The sequence below is a fragment of the Oryctolagus cuniculus genome, chromosome 8 (assembly GCF_051225735.1).
Source record: "Oryctolagus cuniculus isolate XC-2025 breed Fujian yellow rabbit chromosome 8, ASM5122573v1, whole genome shotgun sequence".
In the NCBI taxonomy this organism is placed as follows: Eukaryota; Metazoa; Chordata; class Mammalia; order Lagomorpha; family Leporidae; genus Oryctolagus; species Oryctolagus cuniculus.
In genome coordinates, this window is record NC_142874.1 from 13324886 (window position 1) to 13342756 (window position 17871).

Sequence of the window (17871 nt, forward strand, 5' to 3'; positions counted from 1 at the left end):
TAAGGCAGAACCATTCCTGCAAGACACTGGTCTCTTCTGCAGACTGACATGAGGACCCCCGGGGTCTCTTCTAGTCTCATCTTGACTTCCATAACAGTCTGTTGCCCCAAACCCTCCTTTTTTCAGGGTCAGGCTTCCATGTGGTTCCCTTGCCCATCCTATAGCAGCTTACTACCTATTTCCTTGCATACCATATTTTACTTACTAAAATAATTATACATTTAATGACATCTTGAGATCAGCTTTTCAGCTGACTCAGACTAACAGGATGACTAAGGAAGTCCAGGTTTCAAAACTCTTTCTTGTAATATCCCAACACCAACATTATTGAATGTTTAGTTGATTATAATGAACTGAGTATGGCTCACTTGCAATTTTTATCGCTATTTTCAATTAATAGTGTATATGTTTGAGAAAATGAAGTCCAATATGGATTATGTCAACAATTTGGTGGTTATGTGCTTTATTGTGGTGCTTCTTAGTTAAATAACTTTCCCTGTCATAAGTTGTCATTTCCAGTAAATATTATGATTTTTAACACCCAATCTCATGTAAGAAAGTTCCTCTCATGTAGTTTAATGTGTGGGCTTAGCATCTTAATTGAGAACATGGAAACTGTGATTGATAAAAGAAATGTCAATGTATCAGAAATAATTCATTGGGCTATCGACTGTTTCCCTCTGATCTTCACATTATACTGTGCAGATTCTGAAGCTCTTCTTCAAGAGAAATTAGAGCAGCATCAAGTTCAGGATTTACTATAGGAAGGTTTTTGTTGTAGCTCCATAGTGAAGGTCAATACTAGTGAACAAGGGACTAAGTGTTCACCTGTGGTAAATGCCTCTTTCAGTGGTGTAGTCTACTCCTCTCTCAGTCCCTGAAGATGTTTAAAATAGCTATAAAACAGACCTATATAAAGTAAATGGTAAATGGGAGTTGGACTGCAGAGTCTAATGTTGAGATGGAACCACACTTTCTCCTCTGAAACAATGTAATGGTAAATTTTGACACAAGGAAGACACTGCTGTTGACTTCCAAGTGAGAGAATGCATGCTCATCTGTTTCAAGGATTTTGCAGAGTCAGTTTTAAAACTGGGTAAATTCTGCTGTGTTGATGCAAATCCATAGGCAGTTCTGGCATCTTCCCCCACCTTCAAAACAGGGTCTGGCGCTGTGACCTAGAGGGTAAAGCTGCCACCTGCAGTGCCGGCATCCCATATGGGCGCCAGCTTGAGTCCCAGCTGCTTCACTGCCATCCAGCTCTCTGTTGTGGCCTGGGAGAGCAGAAGATGTCCAAGACCTTGGGCCCCTGCACCCACGTGGGAGACCCAGAAGAAGCTCCTGGTTCCTGGCTTCAGATTGGCGCAGCTCCAGCCATTGCGGCCATCTGGGAAGTGAACCAGTGAATGGAAGGCCTCTCTCTCTCTTTCGCCTCTCCCTCTCTCTATGTGTAACTCTGACTTTCAAATAAAAAAATAAATGTTTTAAAAAAAACTCTTAGTAGTGAAGAGAGAAGATATTAAAGTACCAAAAAAGCTTAGAACTATACACAGACACATACAATTACAAAATCCCATCCAAAAGAACTGAATATTTTCTTCCATTTAATTTCTGATGCTTAAATCATCATCATCATCATCATCATCTACACAGGAAATGAACTTTATTTAACTCAAAACATTTGTCTTTTATTCTCTCAGGAAATTCTTATTAGGAAGCTGGTTCTCAGAAGTACACTTTTGCACAAACACCACACACACACACACACATACACACAAATGGTAAGTCAAAGAAGTAAGGAATTTTTCCTTCAATTTGTTAATATGGTTAAATATTCTTCAACCAGTTAACTGTTGCCAAAATTGCTAGATCTGAAACCCTAAGATGCTCAACATCAAAAGAATGAACTGAATTTTAGATGTTGTAAGCCAGTGTCCAATGCCCTGTCATTATTGCCACTTGAATAATATAATCCTTGAGCCCTGTAGAAGATTTAATAGGATTTGACTTGCTTTATTCTCTCTGCTCAATCCCACTGGGACTGTGTTTCAATCTGTCAAATTCTGTATTCTTTTCATGCAACATTCTTTTACTGCTTGTATCATGAATTTGACTCTTGTTCTCTAGGGATCTGAGTGAAACTGCCAGAAGTCATTTTGCCTGTCACCTTTAACAACCATCAGAAAGATGGTACTACATCTTTCTATGATGGGTTTGAGTTTGCACCTGACAAAGCACAGGTGCTGAAAAATACTCACTTTCAATTTACAAGCACTATATATTGACTGCAACCTTGAATCGTTTTGTTCCAAAAATTTGGATCATATTACAGTACACATTCCATATTCTCTTTCTGAAATATTCCGGAGATTTTTTTTCACTACTAGCCATTGATATGAAGAAGTTGATTAAATTAAATGAAGGCTTGTTGGGCGAAGCAAAATTCTTTTGTTGTTCTCACCACAAATTATTGTTCTTTTCCTTATTTTCATTTCAGTTCTTTTCCTTGTAATTCTGTAATCAGAACTGTGCAATATTTAAAATCCTTTAGTCAAAATGTATAATGTCTAAGTGTATTGGCTACTATTTATTAGGTGCTTATTATACATCAGGCATCTTTCTTACTGCTACATAAGGGTACTTCAAAAAATTTTATGGAAAATGGGATGAATGGGTAAGTTTACTTTGGTACAAGGATGTTGAAATTCATGCATATTTTTTTCATAGCACACAAATTCTGTGAACTTCTTATAGACCCTCCATATATGCAATGACTTTATCCTCACCATTACTCTCATGAAGAAAACATTAATTATTCTCAGTTAACGTATTCAAAAATAGTAACTGAGGGGCCAGTGTTATGGTGTAGCAGGGAAAGCCATCACTTGTGATGCTGGAATCCCATTTGGGCACTGGTTCATTAGCCAGCTGCCCTACTTCTCAGATAATGGCCTGGGAAAAGCAGCAGACGAGGGCCCAAGTGTTTGGCACCTGTCACTTAATTTGGAGATGAAGCTTCTGGCTCTTGGCTTCAGCCTGAGTCAGCACTAACTGCCGTGGCCATCTGGGGAGTGAACCAGTGGATGGACAGTCTCTCTCTCTCTCTCCGTGTGTGTGTGTGTCTCTTCCTCTCTCTATAACTCTGACTTTCAAAAAAAATGTATCTTTTTTTAAGAAAAGACAAATAGTTCAGAATTAAAAAGCTTCTTTAGAGTCCCCAAACTTCTTTAGACAGGAAGCAGTTTGGGAAAGGGACTCAGCTCTTACAAAAAAAAAAAAAAAAAAAAAAAGGAACAATCAAAAGAAAATTTCCCAAAAGCTTTACAAAAAAATAAAAAAGAAAATTTCCCATCTGCTAATATTGATGTCCTAATTTCCATTCCCACTTCACGTTTCCAGGATTCAAGCAGTGGAAAGAGATCTATTGGGGATCGATGCTTGGTATAATGGTTAAGATGCTGTGAGGAGTTAAATGTGTTAATAGGCAGTTAGGCAATATCAAAATTATTATCTGTTTGTGACAAATAGATAAGAATGATAAAAGTGTTAACTGTAACAGAAGCTGGGTGTGGGGTACGTGGGAACTCTTCATTCCACTTCACAATTTTTGTTTGTAAATTTAGAACTATTCTGGGGGACACACTGTGGCATAGTAGGTTAATCCTCCTCCTGCAGTGTCAGCATCCCATATAGACACTGGTTCGAGTCCTGGCTACTCCACTTCGGATCCAGCTCTCTGCTGTGGCCTGGGAAAGCAGAGAAGATGGCCCAACTCTTTGGGCACCTGCACCCATGTGGGAGATCCGGAAGAAGCTCCTGGCTCCTGGCTCCTGGGTTCAGTTCAGCTCAGCTCTGGCTGTTGTGATCATTTTGGGAGTGAACCAGCAGATAGAAGACCTCTCTCTCTCTTTTTCTCTCTCTCTCTTGGCTCTACCTCGCTCTGTAACTATCTTTCAAAAAATAAAATAAAATATTCTGAAGTAAAAAGCTTTAAAAATTAATAAAATAGTGAATATTACCAAAAATGTGCATTATCTATAAACTTTTTGAAGACCCTTCGTATGCATAGATTTATAAATTTTGCTCCAAAGTAAATTTATCTGTTAATTCCTTTTCCAAAGTTTTTGCCTATCTTATATATAGGATACTCATGTTTTGGTAAACGAATACTTACTTTTAATCTTACCTGTAGGAAAATCTTACAAAAAATAGTTTTAGTTTGTTAAGTTGTCCCTTACTTAAGATGTTAACTCATGGCCAGCACCATGGCTCAATAGGCTAATCTTCCACCTGCGGCAACGGCACACCGGGTTCTAGTCCCAACCGGGGAGCCAGATTCTGTCCAGGTTGCCCCTCTTCCAGGCCAGCTCTCTGCTGTGGCCCGGGAGTGCAGTGGAGGATGGCCCAGGTGCTTGGGCCCTGCATCCGCATGGGAGACCAGGAGAAGCACCTGGCTCCTGGCTTTGGATCAGTGCAGTGCACCAGCCACAGTACACCTGCTGCAGTGGCCACTGGAGGGTGAACCAACGGTAAAGGAAGACCTTTCTCTCTCTCTCTCTCTCACTGTCCACTCTGACTGTAAAAAAATTTAAAAAAGATGTTAACTCATATGGAAAAATGCCAAGTTTTCAAAAATAAGTTGTAAAAACTGTCCTTCTATGAAGTGAATACATGAGGTTGAGGCTGGGATGCAGCAAAAGGGGGCAGGCTTTATGAGAGGCCCCTGGGTTTTCCTTCTAGCATCCAGGACATAGGAAATCACTTCAAGCATGCTTTAAAATGTCAGGATAAGAGCAACCTGGAGGGAGGAAGAGCCCACACATCCCACCAATGGTTGACTGGTGCCTCTCATCTAGACACAATCCTCATTGCAATGGACAATCTGTCCACAACAGGCCACAGAGCAGATTTTGTTGCTTGTTGTCATTTTTTAAGCACAGTGAAAGAAAACTGGCCTGAAGCAGAAGAAAGAATGGAGTTATATCCCCAAGTCTTCTGCTAGCAAGTGCTATGATTTCAAGTAAGACACTGAATATTGCTGGGTCTTGGATACTCCACAGCAAACACAGAAGGATAAAAGTTAAATGCAATTAATAAGATAATGCATAAAAGTTATTAAAATTCTGAGGTATTATAATGAGGTCTTCAAGTATTTTACTGCTGTAGGAAACAATGAATAATATAAAACCAACTGAGAGAATCTTGAATTTTCCTAACAGAAAATTGCAGCAATATAAGTCAACATCAATATGCAATAATTTATGGTCATTTTCTTATAAATATCACCACTACTTATATGGCAGACATATTTTTGCTTGGACAAACACAAATTCAGGGCTACTGGGTGCCTCTCTGGTCAGAGAATGAGTCAAAATACATTTATATTTCAGCAATTAAAAAAATCACTGAAAATCCATTTTCTGTGCTGTTTGTGAATCTGCATTTTTTATTTTAAGTACTTCCCTAGTCCTTTATTCAGTTGCCTATCTACTGCAGTTCCAGTGGGCATTCTCAAAGCTTGATGCAATGTTTTCCATTTGAAAACTGTCACTGACATAACACAGCATTGGTGCCATCTGCCTTAGGTGGCAAATTTGAACTAAACAGCTTTATTGAAGTCTCACCTAGCCCTGAACATAATATTTATTTTTTAAATCCAGGTGCACTGAAAAATGCCTATTTCTACAAGTTTATCAAATTATACAAATATGTTGAATTTATATTAAAACATGTCAGACAAAAACATAAATGCAATAAAAACTCATGCACTTATCTTGATATTTACTAAGATTAACAAAATGTATTGTCAGCCTAACAATTTTCTTGTTCTTTGCACACTGCTTTAGTGTGAGTGAGAAACATGTGTGTATTGTTTCCAGGCATGCATGTGTCAACCGGCCAGGGGAGTCATCTTTTCTTATATGGAAGAAGTTGAAGGGTTGAGCGTTGTCCTTTCAATCTGATAACTACAGCAAAGGCCCTATACTGCCATCACCTGGAATAAACAGAATCAACAAAGGACAACTTATAGGAAGTATAGTATTTAAATTCCAAATTTGTGGGTTTGGTAATCATTTGTCAAGTGACCATAAGCAATGCATTGTCTTAGCCAATGGAATAGTGAAAGGTATCAAAAGAAAAAGAGAGAGACCATGAGAGAGAATATAGTCTTGGGTTATACGTATTTATGATCTCAAATACAAAATACACAAGCTACAATAAAGAAACTATAATTACATCTCATAATCCATGAACTGTAGAAGTTTCATTCCTCTTTCTCTTGAGTAGTTTAATAAAAATATTTTGCAATAATTCTGACTACAGAATGCAGATGGAAACAGCAAAAAGCAAGCAAACTATTCACATTATATCACAGAATTATTTTCAAATTTTGTTATTTGTATTGGTTTGACTTCATTTTTATTATATTTATTAGTTTGAGATAAAGGCAACATTTGACTGTTTATGCTGATTTTACAAAAGCATATAATACAAAAGACTCATATTTAAAAGGCACACAAAGTTATGATTTGTTGGGAAGAAACAGCACTGCTGCAGAAATAACAATTTGGAGCAAATTCTCAGTGTTGACCAATCATCATTTGTCCAGATAATATGCAGAATAGTCTCTTCCTTGATTTTGAACCTGAAAAGCCTTAATGTTTGGTAGATGATTAACACACAGTCGCAGACATCTGTAATGGAGTGATTGAGGGATGCCTACATAATTGGCAGATCACAACTTCTGGGTGTGTCTGTGAAATGCTCCCAGTGCTGAGAGGAAAGGAGTCACCTGCAAGGAGAGTAGGCATCTGGCTGAATGCAGCTGTGCCAGAGCAGGAAGCTGGGAGGAAGGACAACTCCTTTTCTGGCTCTTCCCTCTGGAACAGGCGTGTGTTTATGCTGTGACTGCCCTCTGGGGATCAGATAGCCCTGCTGGCCTTGGGACTGAGAACCGTGTCCTTGCAGCTGTCTGGGGGCTCTCAGGCTTCAGCCTGGGGTTGGGGCTGCATCACAATCACCCTCCCTGAGTTGGTGGGCTTCCAGCTTCTTGGACTGATTCCCACCACCAGATCCCCAGGCTGCAAGCTTACAGCTGACTACTGTGGAACTCTCCAGCCTTTCACAAACCAATCCAATAGGTCCACACATGAGGGGACTTCAAACTGCCCATGGGAAATTAAATGAAGAGATAGGAATTATGAATACAAAATTTCTCAATGTAACCTCCATCAAGTTCAAGACTTTTTTTTTTTTTTAAATGGCGACACCCAAGAAGAAAGTCAACAAGCAAAAATACCTTGAGCATACGGTCAACTCTGCTTGAGACTGGTTCACTTTTGCTTTCTCACAGTCTCACAGGACCACTCCCATGTCTAGGTAACCATAGCTTTGGTTGTGCTTTGTTTGCAGGATTGTACTGGAAAAGCCAAGTTTCATCTCCTGCTACAGTTCTTTGAAGAAATACTTCCAGATGTCTTGGTCCCACTTGAAAGTTTCCATGGAAATCTCTGTGCAGCTGATATGAGCCAACAGTTCTGACACCAGTCAAACAGAAAGTCTGCTCCACTTTACTTTTTCAGTCAGAACTTTATATGCTGAACCAGTTAAGAAATCTATGGCATTGGCCATTGTTTCTGTTGTTCCTCCTCCGTCCTCTTCAATGAAGTCATGGAAAATATTAATTTCTCCTCTCAGGTTGCTCTGTGGGCTGCATCCTCCATGTCATCCCATTCCTTTTTAAAATGAGTTTTCCATTTGTATGCCAACAGTTTATTCAGGACATTGTCGCCATCAGTTTTTCATAAAGCATCAGTAATTTCTCCATTCTTCCACCTATACTTCACCCCAGATTTTAAGTTTGTTCATGTTGCTCTGATAGGGGCTGTTTTCAAACTGATGTCTTACCCTTAGTCTCAAATTAGGTCCTATTCACATGCGTTATATAGAGTTAGTATGTGAGATTATTTTGATGCAATGATTTTTTTTCATAATATGTGTTTTCTTGAACTTTTTGACCACTCCTATACTCATGTGTGTGAGTATATATTCTTTTTTGCAATGATTATGTATGTTATTTTTAATTTTATTTAAGTTATACAAGTTTCATGCATTTTATATATACAGCCCTAGGAACATAGTGATACTTCCCTCCCCACCTTGCAACTCATGCTCCAACACTTCTTCCTCTTCCCTCTCCCATTCCCATTCTTAATTTTTGCAAAGATCTACTTTCAGTTTACTTAATGATTGTCAGGTTAACCCTATACTAAGGATTAAACAAATAGTGTGAAGGGTTCAACAAATAGTGTGAAGAAACAAGACCAAAACACTGTTTCTCAACAGAATACACAATGGCTGTAAACAATCACTGAATCTCAAAATGTCCACTTCATTTCAATACATTACATTTTAAGGAGATACTAGTTCCCTGGAGAATGCTGACTAATGCAATATCTACTATCCTTTTTAGTACATCATAAACTGCATAGTTTCTTAAATAACCTCAGAGACATAATATAGAAAACCATGGCAGTTGTCTTTTTCAGAATTTTATAATAACACTGAATTTTAAAATGTAGCCTCCTAACCTGAATCGAGTCCACAGCACAGAGCCATTGCAGGCATTTGGGGAGTGAAGAAGCAGATGGTTCTCTCTCTCTCTCTCTTCTCTCTCTCCCTCTCCCTCTCCTTTCTTCCCTATGTCCTCCCTCCCTCCCTCCCTCCCTCTTTTTTCTCTTTGTATGGCTCTGTATCTTTAAAACCTAAAGCCGCCGAGATGACTGTGATATTAGGCATATGGATCAAAATGCCTCATTATAGTTTATTTTTCCACATTTAATGTTACTCACTGAAGATCTATACCCCTCTTTCTGTTCTTAGAAGAATACTATAATGACAAATGACTTTAACTGGTTTTTAAAATACACAGAAAATAGTGGTTAAATTTTTAAAGTTTATATGATACAGAAAAACAAGTATCACATCATCTCACGCATATATGGAGTCCAGAAAATAACCTCTCACAGAGGTTAAAAGTGTAATGTTGGTTATGAGAGTTTCAGGAGGGGAGGGAGAAGGGATGGAGTAACGCTGATCTACAAACACTAAGTTAAGGCCAGATGGGATTTTGTCTGGGCCTCTATTATACAATAAGATGACTACTAATAATGCTAATGTGCATATATAACTTTGGAGACATTATATAATATATACATGCTTTGAAACATCACCTACAACTCCATAAATATGTATAATTTGTATACCTGATCAGATTTTTTAACAGTGTTTCTGGGTGGTACACGGGGTTCCAAGCCCAGCACTGTCCCAGCCACCACCAACATGGAGACCTCATACTCAGTCCCATATCTAGTGCTCAAGTGTCCCAGCCTGAAGCTGAAGGAGCCTCCCCAGGTACACATGCCTTTGGCCATGACGATGTACATGCTAGAGGTGGTGTCTACTTCCTCATTACCAGAGGAATAATTTATGATGTGATTGTTGAACCCCCAAGTATTGGCTCTATCACTGATGAGCACACTCAACAAAGGCCAATGACAGAGTTAGTAGATAATATATACTGGAAAGACTAGCACTCAGCTTCCGGGTTGTAATGAGAGGTTTAAGTTTCATAATCACAGATCAATCCAATGCACCAAGCATCCCAAAACTCAATAGATTCTTCTTCACTCATTGGATTTGTCTTCAAGCTATGGAGTTTTTTCATGGTTAGAGCACTCATGAGAATGAAACTGGCTGGTTATCTGATGGGAAAGAGAGCCTTTGAGAAGAAATCAATAGACACTGGATTTGCTCCAGTTTGAAAGATTGCACCAGGACTCTATAAATGATGTGGACAAGAATGATGAGTAGCAGTAAAAGAAGTATCAGGTGAAAGCACAAGAATACTAAAGCTTAGTCTAGAATTTCTCCTTGGTATCAGAGAAGCAAGTTCATCACAGTATTTTTCCACACTGGTCTATACTGATGCACCAATGATAGTAAGTGGAATTTACTTCTTAGTTTTTCATTTCTTAAAGAAAATATGCTCTACTCCAACAACTGTAATATTGAATGAGGGGATTATTCTTTAATAGCCCCCTTATCATTTTTTGAGATGACATTGCTGGTTTTCAGAAATTCATGTGAAATCAGGAAATAAGATCCCATAAACTGAGAATTCTAGAAAGCTGATCAACTTTCCTTACACTGCTTTGTCTTTAAACAGAACATGGAATAATATGTTATTTCAGATATGTATGCATGACTACTTCCTGAACAGAAAATAGAATGAAAGGATCAGAAATAAATAATTTTTCTAATTAAAAATTTTTTAGTTAAAAAATGAGAGAAAAGTTTGTGTGATATTTCAGAGGCAATATTTTCTAGTGGTGTAAAATCTGTAAGTACATTTTGTTACTAAAAATTACAATATGAGGCTTTCTGATTTTCAGAAAATTTGGAAATACATAATTTTAAACAAATGTTCATTTTGTAAGATAAATCTGAAAAAAATCCATGTCTTTAAATTTGTATTTCTATTTTTAAGGCCCAATATAAAAATTTTACTATAGTTTTAAGAAAACTAATTGGCCATATAATGAGTAACATACTGGAGTGCCATGAATACAGTATTTTTATTATGGTATTAAAAGTAAGAAGTAGGTATACGAAGAATAAAATTAAAGAAAATCACTGAACAGAAATAAGAGGATTTGCTATTCAGTTGGATGTAGGAATGAATCCAAAAGAGGAAGCTGAAATTGATGAAGTTAAGGTTTCTGCAATTTGGGGGTTAGCAGTTAATAGGAGTATTGATATTTTTAAGTAGATATAAAAGAAGCATAAAAATTATTGAGATACCACTAATAAATTACCCAGGTTAAAATAATCTGTGAGGCTTTAACAGTGAGGGTTGGAACTTATGATATTCAGCTAAAGGCATGGAGGAAGATGGTATCTGTAGACATGCCATGGTCCAAAACCTAGGAAGAGCCAGATTTTCCTAAGAGAACCAGGGGGAGAGAAAAGAGGGTGGATAGGAGGACTTACAAGAACTCCATGTACACAGTGAGCAGATGAGAGGGCCAGAAGGATCTTCACATGCGGGTGTTGAATCTGTGGCTTTTAAATAACTATGCAGGAGAAACCATATATGAAGAGGAGCTGGTAAGCTGAGTGGAGAAGATGAAAGGAGAACAAGACTAATCAGCAGGCACAGAATGTTAAGCTGCCACATGGCATACCTACATTCCCTACCAGAATGGCTGCCTACTCTATCTACTCTCATCCAGTTTCCTGCTGAGGTATCCTGGGAGGCAGCACAAGATCACTCAAATGCTTGGACTCTTGCCACACGTAGAGGAGACCCACATGGAGTTCTGGGGATCCTAGTTTGCCTGATCCAGCTCCTGCTATTGTGGACATTTGGGAAGTAAATCAGGCAATGGAAGATTCCTCTCTGCCTCTCTCTCTCTTTCTCTCTCTCTCTCTCTCTCTTTCTCTCTCTTTCTCTCTCTTTCACTTTTGGCTTGTTCTCCATTGCTCTAACTTTCAAGTAGATGAAAATAAATAAAGAAGCATTCAAAAAAAGTTAAGACAGACATATGGATCTAAGGACTAGGACTAGGAAAATATTTGCAACCTGGAATAAAGCAGTTTTGGAAGAATATTAGATTTACAAAGGAAGAGAAACTCAAAAATAACAATAGATGCAGAGAAAGCATTTGATAAAATATAACATCATTTCATGATTAAAACCATGAGCAAACTGGGTACAGAAGGAACATTCCTCAACACAATCAAGGCAATTTATGACAGACCCATGGCCAGTATCATATTGAATGCGGAAAAGTTGGAAGCATTTCCACTAAGATCTGAAACCAGACAAGAATGTCCACTCTCACTATTGCTATTTAATATAGTCCTGGAAGCTTTAGCCAGAGCCATTAGGCAAGAAAAAGGAATCAAAGGGATACAAATTGGAAAGGAGGATATTGAACTGTCCCTATTTGCAGATGACATGATCCTATATATAGGGGATCAAAAAAAAAAAAAAAAAAAACTCCACTAAGAAACTGTTGGAACTCATAAAAGAATCTGGTAAAATGGTATGATATAAAATCAACACAGAAAAATCAACAGCCTTTGTATACACAATGTCATGGTTGAGAAAGAACTTTCTTTTTTTTTTGACAGGCAGAGTGGACAGTAAGAGAGAGACAGAGAGAAAGGTCTTCCTTTGCCATTGGTTCACCCTCCAATGGCCGCCGCAGCCGGCGTGCTGTGGCCAGCGCACCATGCTGATCCGATGGTAGGAGCCAGGTACTTATCCTGGTCTCCCATGGGTGCAGGGCCCAAGGACTTGGGCCATCCTCCACTGCACTCCCGGGCCATAGCAGAGAGCTGGCCTGGAAGAGGGGCAACCGGGACAGAATCTGGTGCCCCGACCAGGACTAGAACCCGGTGTGCAGGTACCGCAAGGCGGAGGATTAGCCTAGTGAGCCACAGTGCCAGCCGAGAAAGAACTTTCAAGACCAGTCTCATACTCAGTAGATCCAAAAAGAATTAAACACCTTGGAATAAATTTAACCAAGGATGTCAAAGATCTCTATGATGAAAATTGCAAAATTCTAAAGAAAGACATAGAAGAGAACATTAAAAATGGAAAAATCTTTCATGTTCATGTATCATAAGAATCAGCATCATCAAAATACCCATACTATCAAAGGAACTTACAGATTCAATGCGATCTCAATCGAAATTTTTCTCAGATATAGAATGAAATTCTTCTCAGATATAGAAAAAATGATGTTAAAATTCATATGGAAGCACAGGAGATCCCAAATAGTTAAAGCAATCTTATACAACAAAAGCAAAGATGGAAGCATCACAATACCTGATTTCAAGACATATTACAGGGAAGTTATAATAAAAAAAAGCCTGATACTGGCACAAAAACAGAAGTGTAGACCAATAGAACAGAATAGAAACTCCAGAAATCAATTCATGCATCTACAACCAACTTATCTTTGGCAAAGAAGCTAAAAGCAATCACTGGCACAAGGACTGTTTCTTTAACAAATGGCACTGGGGAAATGGATCTCTACATGCAGAAGTATGAAAGTAGATGACTAACTTATACCTTACAAAAATATCCACTCAAAATGAATGAAAGACCTAAATCCACAACCTGATACCCTCAAATTACTAGAGAACATTGGGGAAACCCTGCAAGATGTTGGCCTAGGCAAAAACTTCCTGGAAAAGATCCAGGAGCAGAAGGACTCAAAGTCAAAATTGACAAATGGGATTACATAAAGCTGAGAAGCTTCTTTACTAAAAAAGAAACACTCAGCAAAGTGAAGGGGCCACCAAGAGCATGGGAGAAAATATTGGCAAACTACATAACTGATAAAGGCTTAACATCCAGCATCTATAAAGAGCTCAAGGAATTCAACAACAAAACTAACAACCTGATTAAGTAATGGGCAAAGGACTTGAACAGGCATTTTTCAAGAGAGGAAATTCAAATGTCCAACAGACACTTCAAAAATGCTCAGGCTCACTAGCCATCAGGGAAATGCAAATCAAAACCACAGTGAGGTTTCACTTCACTATGATTAGAATGCCTCACATACAGAAATCAACAAATGACAAATACTGACAAGGATATAGGGAAAAAAGTACCCTGGTCCACTGTTGGGGGAATGTAAACTGATGCAGCCACTGTGGAAGACAGTATGGAGATACCTCAAAAATCTAAATATACACCTACCATATGATCCAGCCACCCCACTCCTGAGAATTTACCCAAACCAAAAGAAATAAGCATATTAAAGAGTTATTTGTATCCCATGTTCACTGCAGCACAATTCACAATAGCAGATATGGAACCAACACAGATGCACATCAACTACTGACTAGATATAGAAATTATAGTATATATACACTATGGAGTACTACTCAGCTGTTAAAAAAACGAAATCCTGTCATTTGCAACAAGATGGATACAACTAGAAACCATTAAACTTAGTGAAATAAGCCAATCCCAGAAAGACAGAAATCATGTTTTTGCTGATCTGAGCTAACTAAAAGAGTGCCTGAAACATAACACATTAGAGTGAAATAGACATTTCTAGATTTGATGATCATTTACAATTCTTGTCGCTTCCATTTAGAAACAGTTTTTTGTTTGGTTGGTTGGTTGTTTTCTTTTTTTCTTCAGAATATTTGCTGAACTCTTTTACTAAGTGTATGGTTACTAAGCTATATGATTGCTAAGTAAACAGAAAATAGATCTTTGTAAAAATTAAGAATGGGAATATGACAGGGAGGATGAGGAGGGGATGGATTATGGGTTGGAGGGGACAGAAGTGTCACTATGTTCCTAAGTCTGCATATATGAAATACATGAAATTTGTATAACTTAAGTAAAGTTTAAAAAAAGAAGTACACATTGGCCGGTGCTGTGGCTCAATGGGCTAATCCTCCACCTTGCGGTGCCAGCACACTGGGTTTTAGTCCCAGTCGGGGTGCCATATTCTATCCTGGTTGCCCCTCTTCCAGGCCAGCTCTCTGCTATGGTCCAGGAGTGCAGTGGAGGATGGCCCAAGTGCTTGGTCCCTGCACCCACACGGGAGACCGGGAAGAGCACCTGGCTCCTGGCTTCAGATCAGCGCGATGCGCCAGCCATAGCGCATCGGCCGTGGCGGCCATTGGAGGGTGAACCGACGGCAAAAGGAAAACCTTTCTCTCTGTCTCTCTCTCTCTCACTATCCACTCTGCCTGTCAAAAATAAAAAAAAGAAGTACACATAAAACAAATGTCACCACCAAATTCATTGACAGAGCAAGTAGAATTATTATCCAATCAATAAAATGAAAGGTCTTAGTTCTTATCTATCAGTCCCAATCTTGAATGTAAATGGGTTAAATTCACCAACCAAAAGACTTCGTTTGGCTGAATGGATAAAAAACCAGGACCCCACTATATGCTGCCTACTAGAAGTTCACAAAAATGCACACAGACTGAAAGTGAAGAGTTGGAAAAAGATATACCAGGCAAACAGAAACCAAAAGCAAGCTGGTATAGCCATCCTGATATCAGATAAAACAGAGTTTAAATCAAAAATTGTAAAAAGAAATAAAGGACATTATATTTTGATAAAAGGTTCAATTCAGAAAGAAGACATGCAGTTATAAATATATATATATATATATGCATCTAACAGAAGACCACCTAGATATATACAACAAATACTATTAGACCTAAAGAGAGAGATAGAGTCCAATAAAATAATAGTGCATCAGTTCAATATCCCATTCTCATCAAGTGACAGGTGTTCCAGACAAGTAGTCATTAAAAACATATCAGTTAAAACATACTTTTGAGCAAATGGACCCAACAGACAATTACAGGACACTTCATCCAACAGCTACAGAATACACATTCTTCTCCTGAGCACATGGAACATTTTCTAGGATACACGACAAATTAGGCCACAAATCAAGTCTCAGCACATTTAAAAAGACTGAAATACCATGTAGATTCTCAAACTATAAAGGAATAAAACTAGAAATTAACAATAAGAAGAACAATAACACACTCATAAACACTTGGAAATTAAACAATATTCTACTGTGTGATCAATGGGTCACTGAAAAAATTAAAAAGGAAATAAAAACTTTCTTGAAATAAATGAATGAAAGTACAACATATCAAAACTTGTGGGATACAGAAAAAGCAATATTAAGAGGGATGTGTATAGCATTAAGTGCTTACATTTTAAAAAAAGAGATGCCTCAAAGTAAATACCCAATGATGCATCTTGAAAACTTAGAAAAACAAGAACAAACCAAACCCAGAATCAGGAGGAGGTGAGAAATAGTAAGTCTCAGAGCAGAAATAAATGAAATTGAAGCTAATAAAAAGAATACAAAAGATCAACAAAAGTTGTGTTCTTTTGATAAAATAAATTAACTGCTGGCCTCACAAAGAAAAAAAGAGAGAGAACTCAAATAAATGAATTTAGAGATGAAAAAGATGAAATTACAACCTAAACCACTGAAATACAAAGAATCATAAGAAATTACTATGAAGAACTATATGCTAATAAACCAGAAAACCTTGAAGAAATGGATAAATTCCTGGATTCATATAACCTGCCAAGATTAAATCAAGAAATATAGACAATCTAACCAGACCCATAATGAGCAATGAGATTGAAGCAGTAATCAAAAGTCTTCCATTAAAGAAAATCCAGGACCTGATGGCTTCACTACTGAAACCTAAAAAACATGCAAAGAGGAAGTAACTCCAATACTCTCCAAGCTATTCCAAAATATTGAACTGGATGGAACTCTACTAACCTCTTTTTACGAAGCCAGCATCACTTTGATACCAAAACCAATAAGACATGAGCAGAAAACACATATCTATATCCTTAATGAACATAGGTGCAAAGATTCTCAACAAAATACTAGCAAATGGAATCCAAAACAACTTCGAAAAGATCACACACCACTATCAAGTGGTATTTACCCCAGAAATGCAAGGGTGGTTCAACATTCACAAATCAATAAACATCGTACATCACATCAATGGAACGAAGAACAAAAACCACATGGTCATGGTCATCTCAATACATGCAGAGAAATCATTTGATAAGATTCAACACTCCTTGAAGAGAAAAGCCCTCCACAAATTAGTAAAGAAGGAACATGCCTCAAAATTATAAAGGCTGTATATCACTAACAAACAGCCAATATCACACTGAAAGCATTTCCCTCAGATTTGGAGCAAGTAAAATGAACTCTTCCCCCAGGACAGAAAATTAGGGTTTCTGCTGTGTCCTGGTTTGCTTTCCATATTGAAACTCAAAAAAATTGAGAAAGTAATCTGGTTAGATAGAGTGAGGGGTAGATTTTTGAAACTTTGCTTTTAGACCTGTAATTGAGCATTCAAATCATACAGGATTCTCTGATACCACGTATCTAGTAGGAGGAGTCTTCAAAAAGTTCATTGGAAATGCACATTATGAAAAAAATTGTGCATGGACTTTCAAGTTTTTGCACCAAAATAAATTTATTTTTAACTCCATTTCCAAAGCAATTTCAAGCCTGCTAGTATTTATCATCCATTTGACATTGTTATTTAAAAAAAAGAAAATAAGAATTTCTAATTTATTGACACATGAACCTTATTAGAAAATTCAGGGCTGTCAAAGAATATAATTTCTCTAATATCAGATTATTTTGGTTTAGAAATGCACATCAAAGCAGCAAAAGAGTGATCACAAAAAAGACTAGTATAGACTGCCAACAGTGACACCCATATCTTGAAAACTTCACAACAAAATCCTTCATTGATATTTTTACTAATTTTGGAAGAGTTAATGCATGTCTAAAATTAATTGTTTCTGCTATTACTATGCACCATAAACTTACTCAAGAAATCATAAATATCAAAAACAAATCTTAGGGATGAATCATTATTGTTTGATTATTGAAAACCAATTTCTAGGTTGATTATCTGATAATTTTAAAAGCATGAGAAAAGACAGTTTTGGTTATGAAGCAATCTGACAGACGCAAGGTCTAGCTTCCGACCCGCAAACAAATATTTAGCCCATCCACGATTTCCCTCCCACAGCAGCTTCCAGGGTGTAGTTTTAAATCAGCAGATAGAGAGCTGCATGAGAGAGAATGAGGAGGTCACTGGTTTCCAGGGGCAGACCTCATGGGAAATAAACACAGCCGAGAAGAGAATCCCACATGGGACAACAGGGATTTTAGGCTGGCTGGGGCATCTACTGAGTCATTTCTTTCAATTCAATTAAGGCTCTTAAAAATAAATTCTGCATTTGTGTTC

General features: G+C 37.8%; 1 protein-coding gene and 1 pseudogene across 2 annotated transcripts in view; both read left to right on the top strand.

Moving 5' to 3' along the window:
• LOC108176049 (uncharacterized) overlaps window positions 1-17871 on the top strand; it is a 384299-nt gene that overhangs the window by 268963 nt on the left and 97465 nt on the right. The gene's annotated exons all lie outside the window — the stretch shown is intronic.
• LOC138843580 (oligosaccharyltransferase complex subunit OSTC pseudogene) lies at window positions 8550-11426 on the top strand (annotated as a pseudogene).